General features: G+C 40.7%; 1 non-coding gene across 1 annotated transcript; it reads right to left on the bottom strand.

Moving 5' to 3' along the window:
* Positions 1 to 10,625: 10,625 nt before the first annotated feature.
* On the bottom strand, positions 10,626 to 10,732 carry LOC148578413 (small nucleolar RNA R71). Its single transcript, XR_015903696.1, has one exon. It is a non-coding gene; the product is annotated as a small nucleolar RNA R71 (small nucleolar RNA).
* Between the last annotated feature and the right edge of the window lie 14,152 nt (positions 10,733 to 24,884).

The raw sequence follows: 24,884 nt of genomic DNA, 5'->3' as shown, positions 1-24,884 counted from the left end.
CCGGATTCTATTGGCCAACTTTACAAAAAGAAGCAACAGAATTCGTGAAGACATGTACACCATGTCAGAAAGATGCCAATTTTCACATCGCCCCACCAGAGGAGCTCATCAGCGTAACCTCACCTTGGCCATTTGCAAAATGGGGACTCGACCTCCTTAGGCCCTTCCCCCAAGGATCAGGACAGGTCATGTTCCTCATCGTTGGAGTAGATTATTTCACAAAGTAGATTGAGGCAGAACCTTTAGCTAACGCCACTGCTCAAAGAAGTCGAAAATTCCTATATAGAAACATTGTCACAAGGTTTGGGGTTCCATACTCCATCACCACAGACAATGGCACTCAATTTATAGACACAGGCTTCAGAAAATTGGTGGCCGACTTGAAAATAAAGCACCAATTCACATCCGTAGAACACCCCCAGGCTAATGGACAAGCAGAAGCCACCAACAAAGTCATACTGGCTAGGTTAAAATGGAGATTACAGGACGCAAAAGGAGCCTGGGCTGAAGAGCTCCCACAAGTCCTATGGGCATATCGGACAACTCCACACTCCACCACAAAGGAATCACCTTTTCGATTAGCTTACGGAATGGAGGCAATGATCCCAATGGAGGTCGAAGAAGGATCGCCCAGGGTGATCCACTATAGCAAACTAGCCAACTCCTAACTTCAAAGGAAAGAACTCGACTTACTTTCAGAGATCCGAGAAAGAGCTCGGATCAAGAAAGAGGCATTAAAATGTCGAATGGCCTCAAGATACAACCGAAAGGTAGTACAATGAGGTTTTGCCGAGAACGACCTTGTCCTAATCCGAAATGATATCGGAACAAGTCAACCTGGAGAAGAAAAGCTGGCAGCAAACTGGAAAGGACCCTACCGAGTTATAGAAGTACTCGGAAAGGGCTACTACAGGTTGTCCAAACTCGAAGGGTGAGAGCTTCCAATATCATGGTACGCCTGCAACTTAAGAAGGTATTACAGTTAGGAGGTAATAAAGATATTAGGATGAGGTGCACTCTTTTTCCTGAAAAAGGTTTTTCAACGAGGCACCAAGCCAAGATCCATGAAATACCTGACTTATAGGGGTAAAACTCCCACATGTATATATTTGCATATTTTCTATTTTTGAATAAAGTTTTTCAGATTTTTCACAAATCCTTTTATCAAGACGCATTAATCTGAAACGCAAAAAAATTCATCGCCCGATTATAAAGCTACAGATCGGCAAAAAGTGAAAATCAAATTCACTGCTCGATCACGATAAAGACTAATGAAGATGAAAACCAAATTCATCAAAGGTCAACCAAACGAGGATCAAACTCAATTTCTACAAAATCGGCAAAGATGAAAAGCGACAAAAATAGAATAATGCAAGAAGTTATCGAAAGTAATCCATATGAAAGGACCTGACGAAGTCTTAATAAAAATGGGTTGCTAAAAATAACTTAAAGACAGACCTACGTAAAGAAGTCGGACCAATCAATCACAACAAACAAAAGTTATAAAAAGTAAATCCCTAGAAAGAGGCCTGGCCAGCCCTAAAAAGAGGATTACCAGAAATAACTTAGAAGGGACCGACATGATGAAGTAAGCCCAACAAAATCACAAAGTTATAAAAGTAATCCATAAAAGAGACCAGACAAAGGTCCAAATAAAATGGATTACTAGAAATAAATTAGAAGGGACCGACATGATGAAGTCGGCCCAACAAAATCACAAAGTTATAAAAGTTATCCATAAAAGAGACCTGACCAATGTCCAAATAATATGGATTACTATAAATAACTTAGAAGGAACCAACATGACGAAGTCGGCCCGACAAAGCTACAAAAAGTTATAAATCAGTAATCCATAAAAAGAGACATGACAAAGTCCGAGCAAAAAATGGATTATTAAGAAATAACTTCGAAAAGACCAAGATGAAAAAGTCGGCCAACAGAAGGCACGCGCTACAAGGGACCCAAGTTGGACCCCGAAAGCCATGACCTCAATAAAAGTAATCTACAAGTATTATATCAAAGAATGCAAAAAAGACTAGCTGAACAAAGCTAGCTTCAACTAAAGCAGGAAATAAAGCACAAAGGCAATCAAAAGAGGTCAGACAGTAAGATTCCAGCACTCTCAAGATGCCAAAAAGTGTCAAGAAAAAGATGCAGACAAACATATCACAAAGAGACAAGGCTATTGTAATAACGGACTCAAGAAGTCACTTGAAGTCGACCCCAAGAGCCTGAGAAACTACTTTGTTTTTCTAAAAATAAAGTTGCTAACAGAAAAGCAACTAAAATATCCAAAGTCAAAACAAACCACCAATTACAGAAATAAAGAGTTCAAAAACCCACAAGACCGAGCTATACACAGATACATCAAAGGAAAATTATAAAGGATCCAAAGACTTCCAGTAGCATCATCTCAGGATGAAAGAGGACGAGTCTGAAGGGGTACCGCATCTACCGTCCCATCATCCCGGTTCAGGATCTGGACGTCAGGATCGAACTTGGGCTGACCGACCTCTACTGCCGGAGTTGAGGAAAGCAGGGCAACAGAGGCTTTGGCAGATGACACAGGAGGGGGATCCACATCTACATAATCATCATCAGGATCGTCAGGAACAATCTTACCATCTTTTACAATGTTGTCCAAGCTAAAAAGGGTGAGGTCGAGCTCAAGTGCGAGAACTCAAACCTGATCCTTCAAATTCTCATAAGCAGCATTCACACTGCCTACAAGATGACCCTGGAGCTCGGCATAGTCAGCTCGAACAGATTCCAAACTCTTCCTAAGATCCATCATCTCCCCATAAGTTGTGACATAGCTCTCCTTATGCTTCAGCACCATATCCTCAGCCAACTTTGCAGAAGCCACAGCAGCAGTAGCCTGAGTCTTCTCACCCTCCAACTCTTTTTCTAGCCTCGCCAGCTTCACCTCAAGCTCCTCCTTCAAACCCTTGATCTGGTCGAACTACGACTTGGCTTCCTCCATGAAAGCCTTTGTTGCATGAACAGAAAGATCCTGGGCAGTTCGGTATAAAGCCGCTCCCATATGAGCCATCTTTATACTACTCCGAGTGATGAAGTCCAAATGACGAAGAATGGATACATCGTCAGTTGGAACCCCACCATAAGGAGCAATTTGTTGATCGACAAACCCAACGGCATCAAAGTCGGGGGCATCCAAATTGAATGGCTCGACAGTCCTCTGTCTTTTTGGAGAAGGACCAATAGTAGAAGAAGTAGCAGCAGAAGTCGGGGGAGGATCAACTAAATGAACCTGAGGAGTTGGAATCATCTTCCTTGGCCCAGTAGAGCTCAAGATCGGCTTCTTAGGAGGAACTTGATAAGATCCCTCCCCTGCAGCTTTTGCCGAGATGTTCTGCGCGGCGGTGGCCTTTTCCGCCTTCTTAAAGTCCCTCATGGAGTCATTATTTTTAACCATTTCTGAAAAATACAAACAAAATAAGTTACAAAGCTGGAAGAAATTGAAAATAAGAAATAAGTAAGCCAAAGTAAAAAGAAGTCGACCACTACCCAGCTCGGCTCGGACAAGGGAAGGGTCTCCTAAAAATCTCTTTGTGTCAAGATGAGGAGGTTGTCCCCAAATCCCCTCCAACAAAGTCACAAAAGCTTGCTCAACCTCATCAAGCATCTTCCACGTATATCTAGATACTATAACTTTCTTTTGCCAACATAAGGGGAAGGCAGGTTCACCGTTCGACTCTAAGAAAAATGGTCGAGCTCCCTCAACAGCTCGGACCTTTAAAAAGTAGTTCTTAAAATCCCTAAAAGACTCATCGTACATAGAAAACACTTTGTGCCCTTGGGCAGACCTGAAAGAAACCCAAGAAGCTTTCTTTTTGGTAGTCCCAGGCTTGGTCAAAACAAAAAGATATAGAAAGAGAGTTTGAGAAGGTGTGACATCCAACTCTTGGCAAAGCAACTGAAAGATCTTGATAAAGCCCCAGGAGCTAGGATGGAGCCACATTACACGACCACAACAAGTCGGTCTCAAAAGAGGTAAAAGGAAAATTAATGATCAGCTGGCTGAAAAAATAGTCGTAGGCATAGAAGAAGGGACGTTCTCCATGGGTCAAAGAAGGAAAGAAAACTCTTTCATCGGAGTCAGGTGCTACCAATTCATAGTTTTTCACCTGATCTCTACGACTACATATACGGTGATGTTTTCTAAGTTCCACAAGGTACTCGGAATTAACTACTGAAACACACATCAGAACGAGGGAGTCCAGCCAATCAGACATATCCACGAGGACTTTGGAGGAGGTCTCGACAATATTTTTGCGAGAAGACATGGTCAACTAGTCCTACAGCAAAAAAACAGAGAAAGAGATTACTAAATAAAACAACTCGGGCATAACAAAAAGCAGCTCAGACAAAAATAGATATAACTCGACCTAAGGCACACATGACTCAAGCAGTAAAAGAAAAACCCCAAGACGCACACCAAGGTCTAGGGGCATCCTTTGGAGGCAGTAACAGAGCAATCTCTCAGAAAAGTCTACAAGGCTACATCCCAACAAATCTCTCAAACAAAGAAAATAACCCTCTTCCGACAAGCAACACTTCGAGAAGAAAATCGCAAATCAAAAAGTCATCAGAAAATCGTTATCTTTTACAAATCTATCAGCAAAGAAAACTATCAACAGGGCGAAAGTCATCAAAGGAGCAATCTTTTTTTAGAAACAAACAGCAGTTTATAAACCTCAAAAATCAAAGTACGATCAGAAGCAGCAACAGCAGGCGAAACCCTAAAAGCGTCAAACTACCAGGGAATCCACCTAGGAGCATACATAAAATCAAAAGAAATACTTGAAAACATGCACAGTGACAACCAAGCACGGTAATACGAAAAGCTTCAAGCTTTCCAAACGTAAACTCAAGCAAAGCCAAAACTTTACCAAAAATAGAACAATGCAAGTGCAAGGAAAGAACGACAAAAGAAGTAAAAGAAAGAAACAGAAAGAAGAACCAACCTGCAAAAGGAGGAAGGCGATGAATAGGTTGAAAGCAGGGAACGAGACCAAGAATCACCTTTCAAATAAAGTGAAGCTCCAGTAAACCACCAATGACACCGCAGAGAGAAGCGTGAAAACAAAAGTCACAGGCAAGCCAGAAAAATGGAAGGAAAGGATGGAGTTACAGTAAGCGAAGAGAAGAAACGAAAGCAAAAGTCTCTTTTGGCAATTCAAAATGAAAGAAGGAAAACGAAAAAGAGTTAATGGGGCATTAAAAAACCCTCGCACATTTCCAAGGGAAGGAACACATGTTTTCAAAATTAAAAATGTTCAGCATTCAAAAGGAAGCTATACAAAAAAAGAGATCAACAAAATGCTCGAGCTCGGCTTCCCCCGGAAAGGATCGAAGTATAAAGGACTCGACCTTAAAAAAGACCGAGCTCAAGCAGGGGCACTGTTCATACCTTGGGTCGAGCTGTCCGACCCGGGTTGATTGACGGCAAGTCGACTGACCTCTTCAGGTCAGGACTATCCGACCTCTTCTCAAAGAACTCGGCCAAATCACCAGGAAAGCCCAAAAAGGGCCCAAACAGAGGAACACGACCCAAATCCAAAGGCAGCCCAAGCCTATAGAGATAAGGCGGTTCCCTTAAAGATAAGATGACTTCACTCAAAGATAAGATAAGATAAGATAACTATCTTATCTCTAGGGAAGTCACTCCTCACCATTATAAATACACTGGAGCACCCAGGTATAACTCATACTCTGATTCTACTAAAAACCTGCTTAATACCCTTGCTAACTTAAGCATCAGAGTCCCTTGCAGGTACCACCACCCCCCGGTGACAAAGGATCAGCAGCATAGCTAGTCAAACAAGTCGGACACGACAGCTCTGACCGCCACCCACCAGCCGGACACGTCAGCTCCGACCAGTACAGAAGATCTCGTCCGAGATCGACCTACATTTTCAGGTAACCATCGGAACACCAGGCCAACATTCCAGCAAGGGAGATTGAAGAGTTCACCATGGGCGTGCCATTTGATATCGAAGGTGTGTCACGCCAACCTTAATTTTGACTTGGGCGTGCCACTTGGTGCTATGGGCATGGCACGCCAAGTTTGTGAAGCCAAGATCTCAAAGAAGGCGTGCCACTTGGTGTTTTGGGCGTGGCACACCAGGCTTATGTTCCAGAGGAGTGATTTTGATCCCCACTATGAGCGTGGCACGCCAGGGCATATGCCAGCCTGACTCCCTTTCATTCAAATGAAGATATCTTGAGCTACACGATTTCAAATGAGGTCCTTTCAGTTCCATTAAAAAGTAGACATCTAGAGCTTTCCAACTATATATAACACTTTATAATGAACACTGGAATTGAAGAAGATATTGACCCCGAAAATACAAGGAGCAAAACATGTCCCTACAGAGTTACCAGCCTGACCTCTTCATCTTCAAAGGAACATAACTTGAGTTGTAGAGATCCAAATGACATGATTTTGGTAGCATTAGAAAGCTGACATCAAGAGCTTTCCAAAAATATATAACAGGTTATAGTGAACGTTAAATATGAAGCTACAAGAGGCCATTATTTCAGCATTGTAAAACCTGGGCGTGGCACGCCAGCTCGAGGGCGTGGCATGCCAATCCCTTTCCTAAGATGGGCATGGCACGCTAGGTTCTGGGCGTGGCACGCCAGTTCTAATGGCCAAAGAGGAAGATTTTGTGCATCGTTGAAGGTGTTGCACACCAAAGGGTGGGCGTGGCACGCCAGTTTTACAACACAAGGGGCGTGGCACTTCAGAAGTGGGCGTGGCACGCCGAGATACTTGACAGACTGACCTCTTCACCTTTAAATGGGCATAACTTGAGCTACAGAGATCCAAATGTGTTGATTCTAGAGGCATTAGAAAGCTAACATCAAGGGCTTTCCAACAATATATAATATTTCATAGTGGACATTCAATTTGAGGCCTAAACTACTCCATCTATTCAGCGTGCAAAGTGGGTCATACTCCATCTATTGGGCGTGGCACTTGAAACCACACGCCAACTCTCCCTGCAGCCCCAACCTTTAACCAAGCCCAAGTCAAGCCATAATTGTCAACCAATCAAGGCCACAAGAAGCATCTAGAATAGTTTATTTTTATTTAATTGTAATTTGCTTTTAATTTCATTTAAGTTTGTAATTTAGGAGAGCTTATATAGAGGCCTTAGTTTCATAGAATTAGAGATGCTATGCTGGGGGAATCATCATCAATCATTGGGAGGGGTCTTCGGACTCCCTTGATGCCAGGGCATTTTGGCCAGTTTCACTGACCTTTTCTTTACTGTTTTTAGGGAAGTTTCATGCATTTCCTTAGGAAATAAGCTAGTTTTGGGTAGATATTCACTTACATCTTTATTCAAGCATACATTGTGTACTTTACATGATTTCATGAGGATTTTGCATGAATTTAAGGACAAATTGGATGTTGCATTTCCCATGACTTAGACTAGAACTTTGATGCACTTTATTGCTTGATTTCAGGACAAAGGAAGCAAAGAAGAACCACATTAGTGGCTACGTTAGTTACACTAACGTTAACACTAACGTGGAATGGGAGTAACTTGCAAAGTTAATGAGAAAAGTAATTGCCAATAACGCTCTCGAAGCCATCATTGCCCACATTAAGAGTCACGTTAACTAAGTTAACGTGAACTCTAACGTGGAAGAAAGGAAATGGAGCCAACGTTAGTGACACTTAACATTATCACTAACGTTGGACCAAGCTCATAAGTGCCCACGTTAGTTGCCACGTTAACTTAGTTAACATGGCCTCTAACGTTAAGAAGTAAAGGGGAAGCCAACGTTAGTGACATTCAACATTGTCACTAATGTTGGCCAAGTCACAATAAGCCACGTTAACTTCCACGTTAACCTAGTTAACGTGGAAGCTAACGTGAGGAGACAAAGTGGTCGACAACGTTAGTGACACCAAACATTGTCACTAACGTTGGAAGGAACCCACACAAGCCCCAATAAGCCACGTTAACTCCCACGTTAACTTAGTTAACGTGGAGGTTAACGTGAAGAAGGGAGGTGATCGCCAACGTTAGTGACACCCAACATTGTCATAACGTTGGAATTAGCCCACATAAGCCACTATGAGCCACGTTAACTCCCACATTAACTTAGTTAACGTGGAAGCTAACGTGGATAAGGGAATGATGAGCCAACGTTAGTGACACTCAACTTTTTGTCACTAACGTTGGAGATGGCTAGCATGGCCACGTTAGAAGCCACGTTAACCTAGTTAACGTGGACTCTAACGTGAGAAATAGGGGCACATTGGAACGTTAGTGACAATGGTAAGTGTCACTAACGTTCTCGAAGGTTGGCAAGCCTACGTTAAAAGAGCCACGTTAACTAAGTTAACGTGGACTCTAACGTGGGGAAAGGGGAGACTTCTCAATGTTATTGGGAAAGGCAAGTCCCAATAACGTGTGCGAAGGACAAAGAGGCAATGTTAGTGGCAACGTTTGTGCCACTAACGTTGAAGATAACATGGCTCTTACTTGGGTGAGGAACGTTAGTGAAAAAGGTGATTGTCACTAACGTTCTCGAACCCATATTTTCACTGAACGTTAACACCACTAACGTCCTGAGCTAAAGTCTCTGCCCACTTCACACTTTCTCTCTGCAAGTAAAGCCAAGCCCAATAAAGAAGAGAACTGCTTCAAACTCAAGATCTAGAGGCCCATACCCAAGACTTGAAGAGCCAACTAGAAGAACAGAAGAGTAGTATATATAGGAGTAGCTTTGAATTAAATTGGGAGTTGGAAATTATAGGGAGACTCTGGGCATAGAATTACTCTCTGTATTTACTTTCTCTACACTTCTAGTTTCATCATGTATTCTCCATCTTTGTTTTCATTTTTTAGAGCTATGAACAACTAAACCCCTTTCATTGGGTTAGGGAGCTCTGTTGTAATTTGATGGATCAATACTAGTTTTCATTATTCTTCTTCTATCTTTTCTCTTGATTTTACTTGAAAGCTTTCGATCTTCATCCAATTGGGTAGTTATCTTGGAAAAGAAGCTATTCATACTTGGATCTCTTCTGAACCTTGAAAGAGGAATGAAGAGATCATGCTAGAAATGCTTTCTCATGCTGGACCAAATTGGGTTTGGATGGATATGTGACTATAATCCTCTCAATACTTGATTTGGGAAATGCATGTGGTATAATCAGTGACCATACTTCATCTCTTCTCATGAGCAATTGACCAAGGAATTGGCTATTGATCAAGATTTGAGAGATTGAATTACAAGAAATTGTAATTCAATCACTTAAGATTGCCAAGGAGATCAATGAGTGCATTGATTGAGGAAGAGAGGAAAATGAAATTGATCCGGAGAATGCAACATCTCCTAAGCCCAATGAACTCCCCATTTCTGATCTTACCCATTCTCTTTAATTTCTGTCATTTACTTTTATGAGCAATTACCCCATCCCCATTTAAGATTCTGCAATTTACTTTCCGTCATTTACATTCAGCTTTTTATTTCTAGCATTTACTTTTCTGTTATTTACTTTCCCGCCATTAAATTTTCTGCAATTCTCAACTCAAATTCTGGATTCGCTCAACTAGAACATTCCTCTAATTAAAGTTGCTTGATCAATCAATCCCTGTGGGATTCGACCTCACTCTATTGTGAGTTTTTACTTGATGACAAATTTGGTACACTTACCGAAGGAAATTTGTTGCGAGACAAGTTATCCGTGTATCAGGTTTATGGCACCATTGTCGGGGATTGATTGTGCATCAACAATGATTAAATTGGAGGATAACTAGATTGAGCATTTTATTTTTGTTTGATTTAATTTTCTGTTTGAGTCATTTACATTCTGTTATAGTTAATTTCTTCCCTTCCCCCTATTTTTTCTTTGTTATTTACCATTTATTTCACTAACCCACTAAGTGTTTGATATATTGCATCACTCACACTAACAGTAATTCTGACAGATATACTTTCTGCACCTATTCTCTTTGCTTGTACTTGTTGGTTGTATGACAGGGAGAAGAAGCGGGGCTTCAACTTCCTTTGATTCTGAACCTGAGAGAACCTTCCTTAGACTAAGGAGGGAGGCAAGAGAAAAACGTGTAGTTGGTGCTGAAGAAGAGGAGGAACACTTTGAGGAATACTTTGAACCAAACATGGAAAAAAACATGGAAAACCATCCTGAAGAAGAAGCTCACAACCATGGCGGAGGAGGACGAGCAAATCATGCTGGGGAGGATAGAAGAGTTTTAGGCTCTTATATCAATCCAAACCCAGGAAACTGTGGAAGTAGCATTCAAAAGCCAACCATCCATGCCAACAATTTTGAACTAAAACCACAGCTCATCACCCTTGTGCAGAACAACTGTTCGTTCGGAGGAAGTGTCCAAGAAGACCCCAATCAACATCTAACCACCTTCCTGAGAATATGTGACACAGTGAAGTCTAATGGTGTTCATCCTGACGCCTATAGACTGCTCTTATTTCCATTCTCACTCAAGGATAAGGCAGCCAAGTGGCTGGAGTCTTTCCCGAAGGAGAGCTTGACAACTTGGGAAGATGTGGTAAACAAATTCTTAGCAAGATTTTACCCCCCTCAACAAATCAATAGGCTAAGAGCTGAGGTCCAAACTTTCAGGCAACAAGATGGTGAGACTCTGTATGAAGCATGGGAGAGGTTTAAAGACCTAACAAGGAGGTACCCACCAGATATATTCAATGAATGGGTGCAGCTGCACATTTTCTATGAAGGGCTCTCTTATGAGTCAAAGAAGGCCGTAGACCATTCATCCGGAGGATCTTTGAACAAGAAGAAGACCATAGAGGAGGCCATAGATGTCATTGAAACTGTAGCAGAGAATAACTACTTCAAGAGGAGTAATGGAGTTAAACAATGTAGATGCTCTGCTGGCCCAAAACAAGCTCATTACCCAGCAGCTGGCTGACCTCACCAAGAAGATAGAGAGGAACCAAGTAGCAGCAATCACCACTTCATCAACAACCCAAGAAGGAGTGAATGAAGAAGCAGAGGGTAGTCAGGAGCAAGCCAACTACATTGGGAATTCACCTAAGCAAAACCATGATCCATACTCCAAGACCTACAACCCCGGATGGAGGAATCACCCAAACTTTGGGTGGGAAAATCAACAAGACCAAAGCCTTGATCAAAGACGCCCAAATCCCAACAATGCAGCCCACCAACATTTCACATCTAGACCATATCAACACCCCCATAACAACACATCTCCACATCCATATCAAAACCAAAATAACTTACCTCATCCTTCCACATCTAATCCCGATCTACAATTATTTGATGACAGACTCTCAAGGATTGAGAATCTACTTGAAGGCATAGGCAAAGAGATTCAAGACAGTAAAGCGTTCCGAGAAGAAGTGATGTCCAATATGCAGAATCAGGATGCTGCCATCAAGAAACTTGAGACACAAATTGGCTACTTATTCAAGCAAATTTCCAGCCACAACCTTCACAGTAATACTAACTCAACCAAAAGGGAGGAGTGTCAGGCTATCACCCTTAGGAGTGGGAAGGAACTGAAGGAAACCCCCCAGAAACCACAAGAAGAGGACTCAAATAAAGAGGAAGAAGAGCAGGACGAAGCTCGAGTTCCGACTTTGAGTTCACAAAAAGGGGAAGGAGTGCTGAAGCCAGACGTCCCAAGAGTCCCATACCCTCAGCAATTAAAGAAGAAGGGAGATGACAATCAGTTTTCGAGATTTTTGAAAATCTTCAAGAAACTGCAAATCAACATACCCTTTGCTGAAGCAATAGAACAAATGCCACTCTACGCCAAGTTCTTGAAGGAGCTTATGACTAAGAAGAGAAGCTGGAAGAATAACGAGACTGTGATACTAACTGAAGAATGTAGTGCTATCATTCAGTACAAACTGCCCCAGAAATTGAAGGATCCTGGGAGTTTTCAGATCCCTTGCATTATAGGGGAAATCATAGTGGAGAAAGCTCTTTGTGACTTAGGAGCCAGCATCAACTTGATGTCAGTAGCTATGATGAGGAAGATGAAGATAGAGGAAGCTAAACCAATAAAAATGGCCTTACAGTTGGCAGACAGATCGTTCAAGTTCCCTCATGGCGTAGTAGAGGATTTGCTGGTGAAAGTGGGAGACTTCATATTCCCGGCAGACTTCGTAGTGCTGGACATGCAAGAGGAAGCCAAGACCTCTATTATCTTAGGAAGGCCGTTCTTGGCCACTGCTGGAGCTGTCATTGATGTCCAAAAAGGTGATCTCACCCTGAGATTACACAAGGAAAAGATGACAATCAATGTGTTGAAGGCCATGAGTTACCCACAAGAACAACATGGAGAATGTATGAGGTTGGACTCACTTGAAGAGGAGGTACAGGAGAGTCTTGAAGAAGAAGAGTCTGAAGAACCCGAAATAATAATAGAAGAAGAGTGTACATCAAGTGAAGAGGTTGCAACAACAGAAATTGGCATACCAGGTGCACCAAAGGAAGAGAATGAAAAGTCAGAGGCACCTAAACTTGAACTCAAAGCACTTCCACCCACTCTCAAATATGCATACTTAGGAGAAAATGAAAATTACCCAGTGATCATAAGCTCATGCCTCAGCAAAGATCAAGAGGATGAACTGATCAAAGTACTGCGACAGCACAAGGATGCCATTGGTTGGACACTTGCTGACCTGAAGGGGATAAGTTCGGCCATATGCATGCACAAGATACTGCTGGAAGATGATGCCAAACCATCCATTCAATCCCAAAGGAGGTTGAACCCAATCATGAAGGAAGTGGTACAGAAGGAAGTTATGAAGTTATGGCAAGGGGGGGTAATTTACCCAATCTCAGACAGCCCCTGGGTTAGCCCCGTGCATGTCGTCCCAAAAAAGAGAGGAATTACCGTGGTTCCCAATGAGAAGAACGAACTAATTCCTACAAGGACAGTCACAGGATGGCGGATGTGCATAGACTACAGGAAGCTCAACGAGGCTACACGAAAAGATCATTTTCCCCTCCCATTCATGGATCAGATGTTGGAAAGACTTGAAGGGCACGCATATTATTGTTTTCTCGACGGTTATTCAGGATATAACCAAATAGTGGTTGATCCCAGAGATCAAGAGAAAACCTCATTCACTTGCCCATATGGAGTATTTGCCTACAAGCGCATGCCATTTGGGCTATGTAATGCACCTACGACTTTCCAACGCTGCATGCTTTCTATCTTTTCAGATATGATAGAAAAATTCATTGAAGTTTTTATGGATGATTTCTCGGTATTCGGAGATTCCTTCCCTAGTTGCCTACATCACCTCGCCTTGGTATTGAAAAGATGCCAAGAGACCAATTTGGTCTTGAACTGGGAAAAATGTCACTTTATGGTGACAGGAGGAATAGTCCTTGGTCACAAAGTTTCTAACCAAGGCATTGAGGTTGACAGAGCTAAAGTAGAACTTATTGAAAAACTGCCTCCACCCAGTGATGTCAGGGCAATTAGGAGCTTTTTGGGGCATGCTGGTTTTTACAGAAGGCTTATTAAATATTTTTCAAAGATAGCCAAGCCCTTAAGCAATCTCCTTGTATCTGATACACCATTTATCTTTGATGAAACATGCATGTTAGCCTTTGAAAATTTGAAAATGAGGTTGTCCTCTGCTCCTATCATTTCCCTACCTGATTGGAATTTACCGTTTGAATTAATGTGTGATGCATCTGATTTTGCAGTTGGGGCAGTGTTAGGACAGAGGAAAGACAACTTAGTCCATGTGATATACTATGCTAGCAAAGTCCTTAATGATACTCAAAGAAATTATACCACTACTGAAAAGGAGTTACTAGCAATAGTTTTTACATTTGACAAGTTTAGATCATACCTCATTGGTGCTAAAGTGATTGTTTTTACAGATCACACAGCACTTAAATATTTGTTTGCCAAGCAAGAATTAAAACCAAGACTAATAAGATGGATCTTATTGCTGCAGGAATTCAATATTGAAATCAGAGACAAGAAAGGAGTGGAGAACAAGGTAGCAGATCACCTATCCAGGATTCCTCATGATAAAGGTGGAACACATGATACAAGTGTGAACGAGTTCTTCCCTGATGAGCAGTTGATGATAGTTCATAAAGCACCATGGTTCGCAGACATTGCCAACTTCAAGGCAACTGGGGCATTACCTCCAGAGATCAATAAACATCAAAAAAGAAAGCTCATGAATGATGCAAAGTACTTTGTCTGGGATGAGCCATATCTATTCAAGAAGTGTTCAGATGGAATCCTTAGAAGATGTGTTTCGGAAGAAGAAGGACGAGAGGTCCTATGGAATTACCACGGCTCATGCTATGGAGGCCATTTTGGAGGGGATAGAACTGCAGCTAAGGTGTTACAAAGCGGATTCTTTTGGCCCACCCTTTTCAAGGATGCCAAAGAACTAGTAAAGAGCTGCAATGAATGCCAAAGATCTGGAAACTTGCCCAAAAGAGATGAGATGCCACAAAATTTCATCTTGGAACTGGAATTGTTTGATGTGTGGGGAATCGATTTCATGGGACCATTCCCAACCTCATATGCAAACAAGTACATCTTGGTAGTAGTGGATTATGTTTCCAAGTGGGTAGAGGCTATTGCAACCCCAACGAATGATAACAGGGTAGTCATGAACTTCCTCAGGAAGAATATCTTTAGCCGGTTTGGAGTCCCACGAGCACTCATCAGTGATGGAGGGAGCCATTTTTGTAACAGACCACTAGAAGCTCTTCTCCTACGATATGGGATAAAACACAAGGTAGCCACACCTTACCATCCCCAAACAAGTGGAAAAACTGAGATATCCAACAGAGAGCTAAAGAGGATTCTGGAAAAGACTGTGGGTGCATCAAGAAAGGATTGGTCGAAAAAGCTAGATGATGCTCTTTGGGCATACAGAACAGCATTCAAAACACCACTTGGAATGTCCCCATATCAACTAGTGTATGGGAAAGCTTGTCATTTACCACTGGAGCTAGAACACAAAGCTCTCTGGGCTATCAAGATACTAAATTTTGACAGCATTGCTGCTGGTGCAAAGAGGATCTTGCAGCTGCAAGAGATGGAGGAATTCAGGTCACAAGCCTATGAAAATACCAAGATGTATAAAGAGAAATCAAAGAGAAGACATGACATGCATCTTGCACCCAGGAGTTTCGAAAAGGGGCAGCGAGTACTCCTTTACAATTCCAAATTGAGACTATTCCCAGAAAAACTCAAATCAAGGTGGTCCGGACCTTTTCTTGTTACAAAAGTTTCGCCATATGGACACATCGAAATCATGGATGAAGGTTCAGAGAGGACTTTTACAGTGAACGGACAAAGACTCAATCATTATCTGGGAAACATGGGGGAAAACCCCAGAGTAAATTACCATCTCAAGTAAAGGAGGAACCGTCGAGCTAGCGACGATAAAAAAGCGCTCTGTTGGGAGGCAACCCAACCTCAGGTAGTTTCCTTTTCATCTTTATTTCAATAAGGATCGCAAGTTGTTTCCCCTGTATTGCGAGGAGCTAAGTTTGGTGTTCCACACCAAAATAATTCAAGAGTGAAAGTGTGATTCTAAGTTTGGTGTTCCACCAAAGACATTAGTTAGAATTACACCCCATTCCCAAAACACATTTCTAGCTCCAACCAATCAAGGGAAACCACTTAGATGTAGTTAGACTTAAGTAATAATTGTTTTGTTAACAACAAGATATGAGGTTCTCTGCATATATGCAATGTTTTGTACTGGGCAAGGAACTAAGTTTGGTGTTCACACACTAAATTAAATTCAAAAGCCACAAGCATACATGCAAGCTAACTATGTCTCAAGTGCTTTGGGAACAAGCAACTTCCAATAACTTTGCAGGAATCTTATGAGGAAATGGTGCATCTTCACCCAAGGAAGTGAAGTAGCAAGGACTAGGATGATGACAAAGAAAGAGGGCAACTAGAAATCATCACCCGAAGGTTGCATTGTTACTTAATTCCATTATACTCGGAATTGTTGAAAATTGGAAGTCCGAATGCACTTTTGATTAATAGTTACTCGTAGTTGGAACCTTTTTCAACTCTGTCTCTTGAGTTTTGTGTTGAAGAGGTCTATGCTTGCTGGTCTTTATGTCACTGCACCCTTACTTTGCTTACTTGTATGTTTGTCCCTTTAAATCAAATGAAAAGAGAATGAGTGTTTTTAAAGACCAAAGAGGAGTTCATACTATGGAATAAGTTCATGAGTTTATGGTATAGTCATAAGTTAGCTAAGTTGGTTCAACCACAAGGTGGGAGGACAACTATCTGTCATGAATACTATGCTTGAGACACACCCCATGAGACTAGCTAAATAAGAAGATCCTAATAAGAAAAAGGGAAAGAACAATCAAAGTTGAGGAATAAAAGAAAAAGAATAAGCAATAAGGCTAGGCACCAATAGTTTTTAATCTTGAGGCATGTGTCTGTGGTGCTTCTGTGTGAGGGATCTACTTGGATGAATAAGCTCTTAGGGGTGCCTTATCACTTGGTAACTTGGGTTAACTAACTCGGGATTATCAGCTGAAAGTCCACTATCAAGAGTAACCTTCACTACAGAGCATTTAGTAACCCAAAGAGGTGCTGGACACCAAGGTCTCAAGAAAGAAAACAAACAAACCATGTGCCTGTGGTGTGTATGTATGGGGGAGAGGCTTGAGCAAGTAAGTCCTTAGGGGTGCTTCAACACCTAGCACCTTGAACCAACTGGTTCGGGAGTGTTGGCTGAAAGCTTATTTTAAAGAGTTGCCCCCTTACAGAGCACATAGCTTAAGAACAAAAATAAGCCCTGAAATAACAACAAAAGGAACAATGAATAAAAGTCTCATGGGATGCAATCACAGTGAGTATTCTAGGACATGATAAAGGTCTGAAAGCCAGGAATGAACCTAAGTTGCTATGCATGAAACCACCATAAAACCAGGGACATGACTTCCACAAGAATGACTCATTTCTCTTGGCATTCCATTCATCATTCTCTTGTTCCAATACTTGCTTAGGGACAAGCAAGCTTTAAGTTTGGTGTTATGATGCCAAGGCATTTTGGCCAGTTTCACTGACCTTTTCTTTACTGTTTTTAGGGTAGTTTCATGCATTTTCTTAGGAAATAAGCTAATTTTGGGTAGATATTCACTTACATCTTGATTCAAGCATACATTGTGCACTTTACATGATTTCATGAGGATTTTGCATGAATTTAAGGACAAATTGGATGTTGCATTTCCCATGACTTGGACTAGAACTTTGATGCACTTTATTGCTTGATTTCAGGACAAAGGAAGCAAAGAAGAACCACATTAGTGGCTACGTTAGTTACACTAACGTTAACACTAACGTGGAATGGGAGTAACTTGCAAAGTTAATGAGAAAAGTAATTGCCAATAACGCTCTCGAAGCCATCATTGCCCACGTTAAGAGTCACGTTAACTAAGTTAACGTGGAAGAAAGGAAATGGAGCCAACGTTAGTGATACTAAACATTATCACTAACGTTGGACCAAGCTCATAAGTGGCCACGTTAGTTGCCACGTTAACTTAGTTAACGTGGCCTCTAATGTTAAGAAGTAAAGGGGAAGCCAACGTTAGTGACATTCAACATTGTCACTAATGTTGGCCAAGTCACAATAAGCCACGTTACTTCCACGTTAACCTAGTTAACGTGGAAGCTAACATGAGGAGACAAAGTGGTCGACAACGTTAGTGACACCAAACATTGTCACTAACGTTGGAAGGAACCCACACAAGCCCCAATAAGCTATGTTAACTCCCACGTTAACTTAGTTAACGTGGAGGTTAACGTGAAGAAGGGAGGTGATCGCCAACGTTAGTGACACCCAACATTGTCACTAATGTTGGAATTAGCCCACATAAGCCACAATGAGCCACGTTAACTCCCACGTTAACTTAGTTAACGTGGAAGCTAACGTGGATAAGGGAATGATGAGCCAATGTTAGTGACACTCAACTTTGTAACTAACGTTGGAGATGGCTAGCATGGCCACGTTAGAAGCCACGTTAACCTAGTTAACGTGGACTCTAACGTGAGAAATAGAGGCACATTGGAACGTTAGTGACAATGGTAAGTGTCACTAACGTTCTCGAAGGTTGGCAAGCCTACGTTAAAAGAGCCACGTTAACTAAGTTAACGTGGACTCTAACGTGGGGAAAGGGGAGACTTCTCAACGTTATTGGGAAAGGCAAGTCCCAATAACGTATGCGAACGACAAAGACGCAACGTTAGTGGCAACGTTTGTGCCACTAACGTTGAAGATAACGTGGCTCTTACTTGGGTGAGAAACGTTAGTGAAAAAGGTGATTGTCACTAATGTTCTCGAACCCATATTTTCACTGAACGTTAACACCACTAACGTCCTGAGCTAAAGTCTCTGCCCACTTCACACTTTCTCTCTGCAAGTAAAGCCAAGCCCAATGAAGAAGAGAACTGCTTCAAACTCAAGATCCAAAGGCCCATACCCAAGACTTGAAGAGCCAACTAGAAGAACAGAAGAGTAGTATATATAGGAGTAGCTTTGAATTAAATTGGGAGTTGGAAATTATAGGGAGCCTCTAGGCATAGAATTACTCTCTGTATTTACTTTCTCTGCACTTCTAGTTTCATCATGTATTCTCCATCTTTGTTTTCATTTTCTAGAGCTATGAACAACTAAACCCCTTTCATTGGGTTAGGGAGCTCTGTTGTAATTTGATGGATCAATACTAGTTTTCATTATTCTTCTTCTATCTTTTCTCTTGATTTTACTTGAAAGCTTTCGATCTTCATCCAATTGGGTAGTTATCTTGGAAAAGAAGCTATTCATACTTGGATCTCTTCTGAACCTTGAAAGAGGAATGAAGAGATCATGCTAGAAATGCTTTCTCATGCTGGACCAAATTGGGTTTGGATGGATATGTGACTATAATCCTCTCAACACTTGATTTGAGAAATGCATGTGGTATAATCAGTGACCATACTTCATCTCTTCTCATGAGCAATTGACCAAGGAATTGGCTATTGATCAAGATTTGAGAGATTGAATTACAAGAAATTGTAATTCAATCACTTAAGATTGCCAAGGAGATCAATGAGTGCATTGATTGAGGAAGAGATGAAAATGAAATTGATCCGGAGAATGCAACATCTCCTAAGCCCAATGAACTCCCCATTTCTGATCTTACCAATTCTCTTTAATTTCTGTCATTTACTTTTATGAGCAATTACCCCATCCCCATTTAAGATTCTGTAATTTAGTTTCCGTCATTTACATTCAGCTTTTTATTTCTAGCATTTACTTTTCTGTTATTTACTTTCTCGCCATTAAATTTTCTGCAATTCTCAACTCAAATTATGGATTCACTCAACTAGAACATTCCTCTAATTAAAGTTGCTTGATCAATCAATCCCTGTGGGATTCGACCTCACTCTATTGTGAGTTTTTACTTGACGACAAATTCGGTACACTTTCCGAAGGAAATTTATTGCGAGACAAGTTATCCGTGTATCATCCCTCTTCTCATCCACACTTCTCTCCTCTTCCATTTTCTTACTTGTAAATATTTTTGTTATGAATCACTAACTCTTTTCATTGGGAAAGAGAGCTCTATTATTTTTCAATGGATTGATTATTTTTATTCTTCTTCTTCTCTTCATCTCTCTTTGATTTACTAGAAAGAATTTCGTTCTTCATTCTAGCATTCAATTATCTTGGAAAAGAGATTGAATGCAATTTGGTTTTATGGAAACCTTTGAAGAGAAAACATAAAAACCATGCTTGAAATTCTTTCTCACACTTGAATAGATTGGGTTTTAGGTTGGATATTATGACATTTAATCTTCCCACTACTTGGATTTAGGAAAGTGTGTGGTATAATCAGGGACCATTCTTCATCTCTTCTCATGAGCAATTACACCAAGAAATTGGCTATTGATCAAGATTTAAGAGATTGAGTCACCAAGGAATTGGGGCTCAATCAATCATGATTGCCAAGAGGTCAATGAGTTGCAGATTGAAGATGAGATGAAATCAATTAATCTGGAGAATGCAATATCTCTTGATCCCAATGCTTATTTTATCTTTCTTTCTTTTATTTACTTTATGGTCATTCAAATTTCCTGCACTTTACATTTCCAGCACTTTACTTTCTTGTACTTTACTTTCCTTGCCATTTACTTTCTTGCACTTTATTGCTTTCCTTTACTTTCATGAATTTACAATTCTGTTTGCTTATCACTCCAATCTGAATAGTCTAACTAGGATAATCAATTAACTATTGTTTGCTTTAATTCGTTAATCTCTGTGGGATTCGATCCCACTCCTAGTGGGTTATTACTTGACGATATTTGGTGCGCTTGCCAAAGAACGGATTCATTTTATATGGGGAGTGAATTCCAGTCATCAAGTTTTATGGCGGCGTTGCCAGGGATTAATTGTGATTAACAAACTACCGGTTGGTTGATTACCTAGATTAGACACTTTTTTTTTTTGTCATTTAATTTCTTTTCATTTTCTCTTTCTAGTAAGGTGTTTGTGTTATTGCCTCAATAAGAATCCCTCATCTGTGACAATGGAGATTCCAATTTCTTTTGGTGATTATTATTTGAGACAGAGCATTTTGCAAGTAAGAATGGAGTCTACCTCAAATTTTGATCAATCATGTCATATAGGATATTGCCCACCACCACAAAATGATTCAAGTCATTATCCTAATGGTGGCTGGGAATATCACCAAGGAATGAGACAAAATGATCAATCAAATTTTATGGAAAACTTTCCACCACCACAGAATGATTCACGTTATTATGCTCATGGTGGGTGGGAGTATCAAGAACATGAAATGGGGTGCTTCCTAGGGCCACAAAATGGTCCATATTTTGATGAGTGTAATCACTACTCATGTTGTGGCTGAGAAGATCAAAATCAAAGAGATTTCACTCACTCATACCCCATTTATCAAGAGCCATCACCTCTCAATTATCCAACCTCACCTAGTTTTACATGTCCAAATTCTTCATCACTTGAGCATGCCTCAGCACAAAATTCTTTCCCAAATCCATACAATTCATTTCATTATCCATAAAATTCATTCCACTACACACAAGATTCTTTTCACGGTCCACAAAACTTATTCCATCACCCACAAAGCCCTTACCACTCCAACCAACAACCACACAACAACCATTCTCAAAATGTATTAGAAGCCGCAATGGCAAGGTTAGCAGAGGTAGAGAGACAAGCACAAGCTTGCTACTCTAACCAACCTACACAACCTTCCTTAGAAGCCCTCTTTGAAAGCCTTGGAGAGAAAACAAAAATCATGAGAGAGGAGGGAGAGAAGATGGACAGTAGTATGGAGGATTTCATCCTATGGTCTAGAAAATTTAGAGAGGAACAAGATATCACTTTCAAGAACATTGAAGTGCATATAGACCAACTTACTAAATACTTAGCAAAACCCACCAATACCTTTCCAAGTGACATTAAGAAAGAAAGCAAGGCCATGGATGGAGTAGTGCTAAGCAAGGAGGATGAAGATCAAATGGTGGGTACAAGGGAGGAATTGGAAAAACAAGAAAAAGAGGTACCCATACCAAGTGAGATTCCTATGAAGAAGGAGGAGGTTGTGAGAGTATATAAGACCAAAGCTCCATACCTACAGAGGCTACTAAGGATGACAAAGAAACATGCAAACTCACTCCCAAAAGAAGCAATACAAAATCTTGCAGAAGAAAGGGAGGAAGTCAATCAAGGAAGTCCACACTCCAATGAAACAGAGAGTTGCATAAAGGGTGAGTTCATTGAACCACCAATTCAAGAAGCTCTTGATGAAAAAGACGCTTCAACCAGCACACAACAACCAAGTCTTGAAATCAAAGAAGTGAAGGCAATCAACAAAAGCACCAAAAAGAGGATTGTGACCAAGATACGAAGGACAACATTCATGAGGAACAAAAGGTCAACTGCAAATAATCCAACCCCTGCCCCAACAAGCAAAGCAAATCAAGCAAATAACAAAAGAAAGCTTGTTGGGAGGCATCCAAAACAGGGGACATCAACTTACTCTTCTCTCCCCTTGAGGTCATTCTCTTAACAAAATGGAAGAAGAGGAAGAAATTTGAGAGCAACATGTCAAGCTAATGACATTAAAAGAGCACTTGTTGGGAGGCAACCCAACCGTAGGTAACATTTCCTTTCTTTGGCTTTGCTTACTTTCAATAATTTGGCATACGATTGCATTCTAAGTTTGGTGTTGCTATGCAACAATTTGATTTTCATTCTTCACTAGGTACTTGCATCATTCTAAAATGAAAGTGTCATTCTAAGTTTGGTGTTGCTACTTACCTTTCATGCAAAGTACCATGCACACACCACTTATCAATGCAATCACATTGCCTTTGTTTCTTTCTTGTGCCTTTATTGTGATTCTTAATTTTGCTTGCCTAAAACAAATGTACTACTAACACTCTATTGTTTAAGACATTTATGACCCATCATAGACCCCATCACTACTGTTTTATTTGTTACTTAAGGACAAGCAATCATTCTAAGTTTGGTGTGGTAAGGGGAAGAATAAGAGGAAAATGACAATAACTGTGAAGATGAACTACAAGGTGGTAAAGTTTCTTTTCCTCTTATTTGTTTCCAGCACTTTAAATTGCATGATTGTCTTCTATTTTCTCTGTATGCATGTGTGTTGTAAATAAGCATAGCTTGATTGTTGAATTGTAACATGTGCTATGACATTATGACTACCATCTTGAGTTTTGTGAGTTCAAAAGCAATTTAGTTTCATGATCATAAACAAACAAGGTCATTAAAGAAGAACTTAGCATGGGCATATAAGTATTGGAAGGCTAGCATGATTATTGTTGCACAATTACATTTGAATTTGTTTAATTGAAGTTTTTATCTAGGATATTTTATGAAATTTTTGAAATCATGAAAACCTTGAAGAAGTGATGAGCGGATAATTTATACGCTTTTTGGCATTGTTTTTAGTATGTTTTCAGTAGAATCTAGTTACTTTTAGGGATGTTTTCATTAGTTTTTATGTTAAATTCACATTTCTGGACTTTACTATGAGTTTGTGTGTTTTTCTGTGATTTCAGGTATTTTCTGACTAAAATTGAGGGACTTGAGCAAAAATCAAATTCAGAGGTTGAAGAAGGACTGCTGATGCTGTTGGATTCTGACCTCCCTACACTCAAAGTGGATTTTCTGGAGCTACAGAACTCAAAATGACACGCTTCCAATTGCGTTGGAAAGTAGACATCCAGGGCTTTCCAACAATATATAATAATCTATACTTTGAACGAGTTTAGATGACGTAAAAGGGCGTTGAACGCCAGTTCTACGCTGCTGTTTGGAGTTAAACGCCAGAAACAAGTCACAAACCAGAGTTGAACGCCAGAAATACGTTACAACCTGGCGTTCAACTCCAGAAAGAGCCTCTGCACGTGTAGACTTCAAGCTCAGCCCAAGTACACACCAAGTGGGCCCCGGAAGTGGATTTATGCATCAATTACTTACTTCTGTAAACCCTAGTGACTAGTTTATTATAAATAGAACTTTTTAACATTGTATTAGTAGTCTTGGTTACTCCGGTTCCCCTCTAGGGCCGAGACCAATGAACTCCATTATCACTTATGTATTTTCAACGGTAGAGTTTCTACACTCCATAGATTAAGGTGTGGAGCTCTGCTGTTCCTCAAAGATTAATGCAAAGTACTACTGTTTTTTATTCAATTCATCTTATTTCGCTTCTAAGGTATTCATTCGCACTCCAACCTGAATGTGATGAACGTGACAATCATCACCATTCCTTATGAACGCGTGCCTGACAACCACTTCCGTTCTACATTAGATTGAATGAGTATCTCTTAGATCTCTCAATCAGAATCTTCGTGGTGTAAGCTAGAATGATGGCGGCATTCAAGAGAATCCGGAAAGTTTAAACCTTGTCTGTGGTATTTCGAGTAGGATTCAATGATTGAATGACTGTGACGAGCTTCAAACTCGCGAGTGCTGGGCGTAGTGACAGACGCAAAATGAGGGTGAATCCTATTCCAGCATGATCGGGAACCTTAGATGATTAGCCGTGCCGTGACAGGACATTTTGGACCATTTTCACAAGAGGAGGGGATGTAGCCACTGACAACAGTGATGCCCTTGCATAAAGCCAGTCATAGAAAGGAGTAAGACTGATTGGATGAAGACAGCGGGAAAGTAGAGATTCAGAGGAACGAAAGTACCTCTACACGCTTATCTGAAATTTTCACCAATGAATTACATAAGTATTTCTATTCTTAGTTTATTATCTATTTTCGAAAACTCCATAATCAATTATTATCCGCCTGACTGAGATTTACAAGATGACCATAGCTTGCTTCAAGCCAACAATCTCCGTGGGATTCGACCCTTACTCACGTAAGGTATTACTTGGACGACCCAGTGCACTTGCTGGTTAGTTGTGCGAAGTTGTGACAGACAATAAAACTAGATCAAAGCACCAGGCCTTTGAAGCCATGGATATGTATCACAATTTCGTGCACCATGTTTTTGGCGCCGTTGCCGGGGATTGTTTGAGTTTTCGGCAAGCTTTTGGTCCGGTAACATCAGTGCCAAGTTTGATCCGGCAACAACACCAAGTTTTTGGCGCCATTGCCGGGGATTGTTCGAGTTTGGACAACTGACGGTTCATCTTGTTGCTCAGATTGGGTAACTTTATTTTCGTTTTCTTTTCAAAAAAGTTTTCAAAAATTTTTCAAAAAAAAAATCTTTCAAAAAAATTTCTCCTTTGTTTTCGAAAATTTTTAAAAAAAAATGTTTTCAAA

The sequence above is a fragment of the Arachis ipaensis genome, chromosome B1 (assembly GCF_059453495.1).
Source record: "Arachis ipaensis isolate K30076 ecotype BB chromosome B1, ASM5945349v1, whole genome shotgun sequence".
In the NCBI taxonomy this organism is placed as follows: Eukaryota; Viridiplantae; Streptophyta; class Magnoliopsida; order Fabales; family Fabaceae; genus Arachis; species Arachis ipaensis.
The sequence above is the reverse complement of the archived record's forward strand: the minus strand, read 5'-3'. Positions and strand labels throughout refer to the sequence as shown.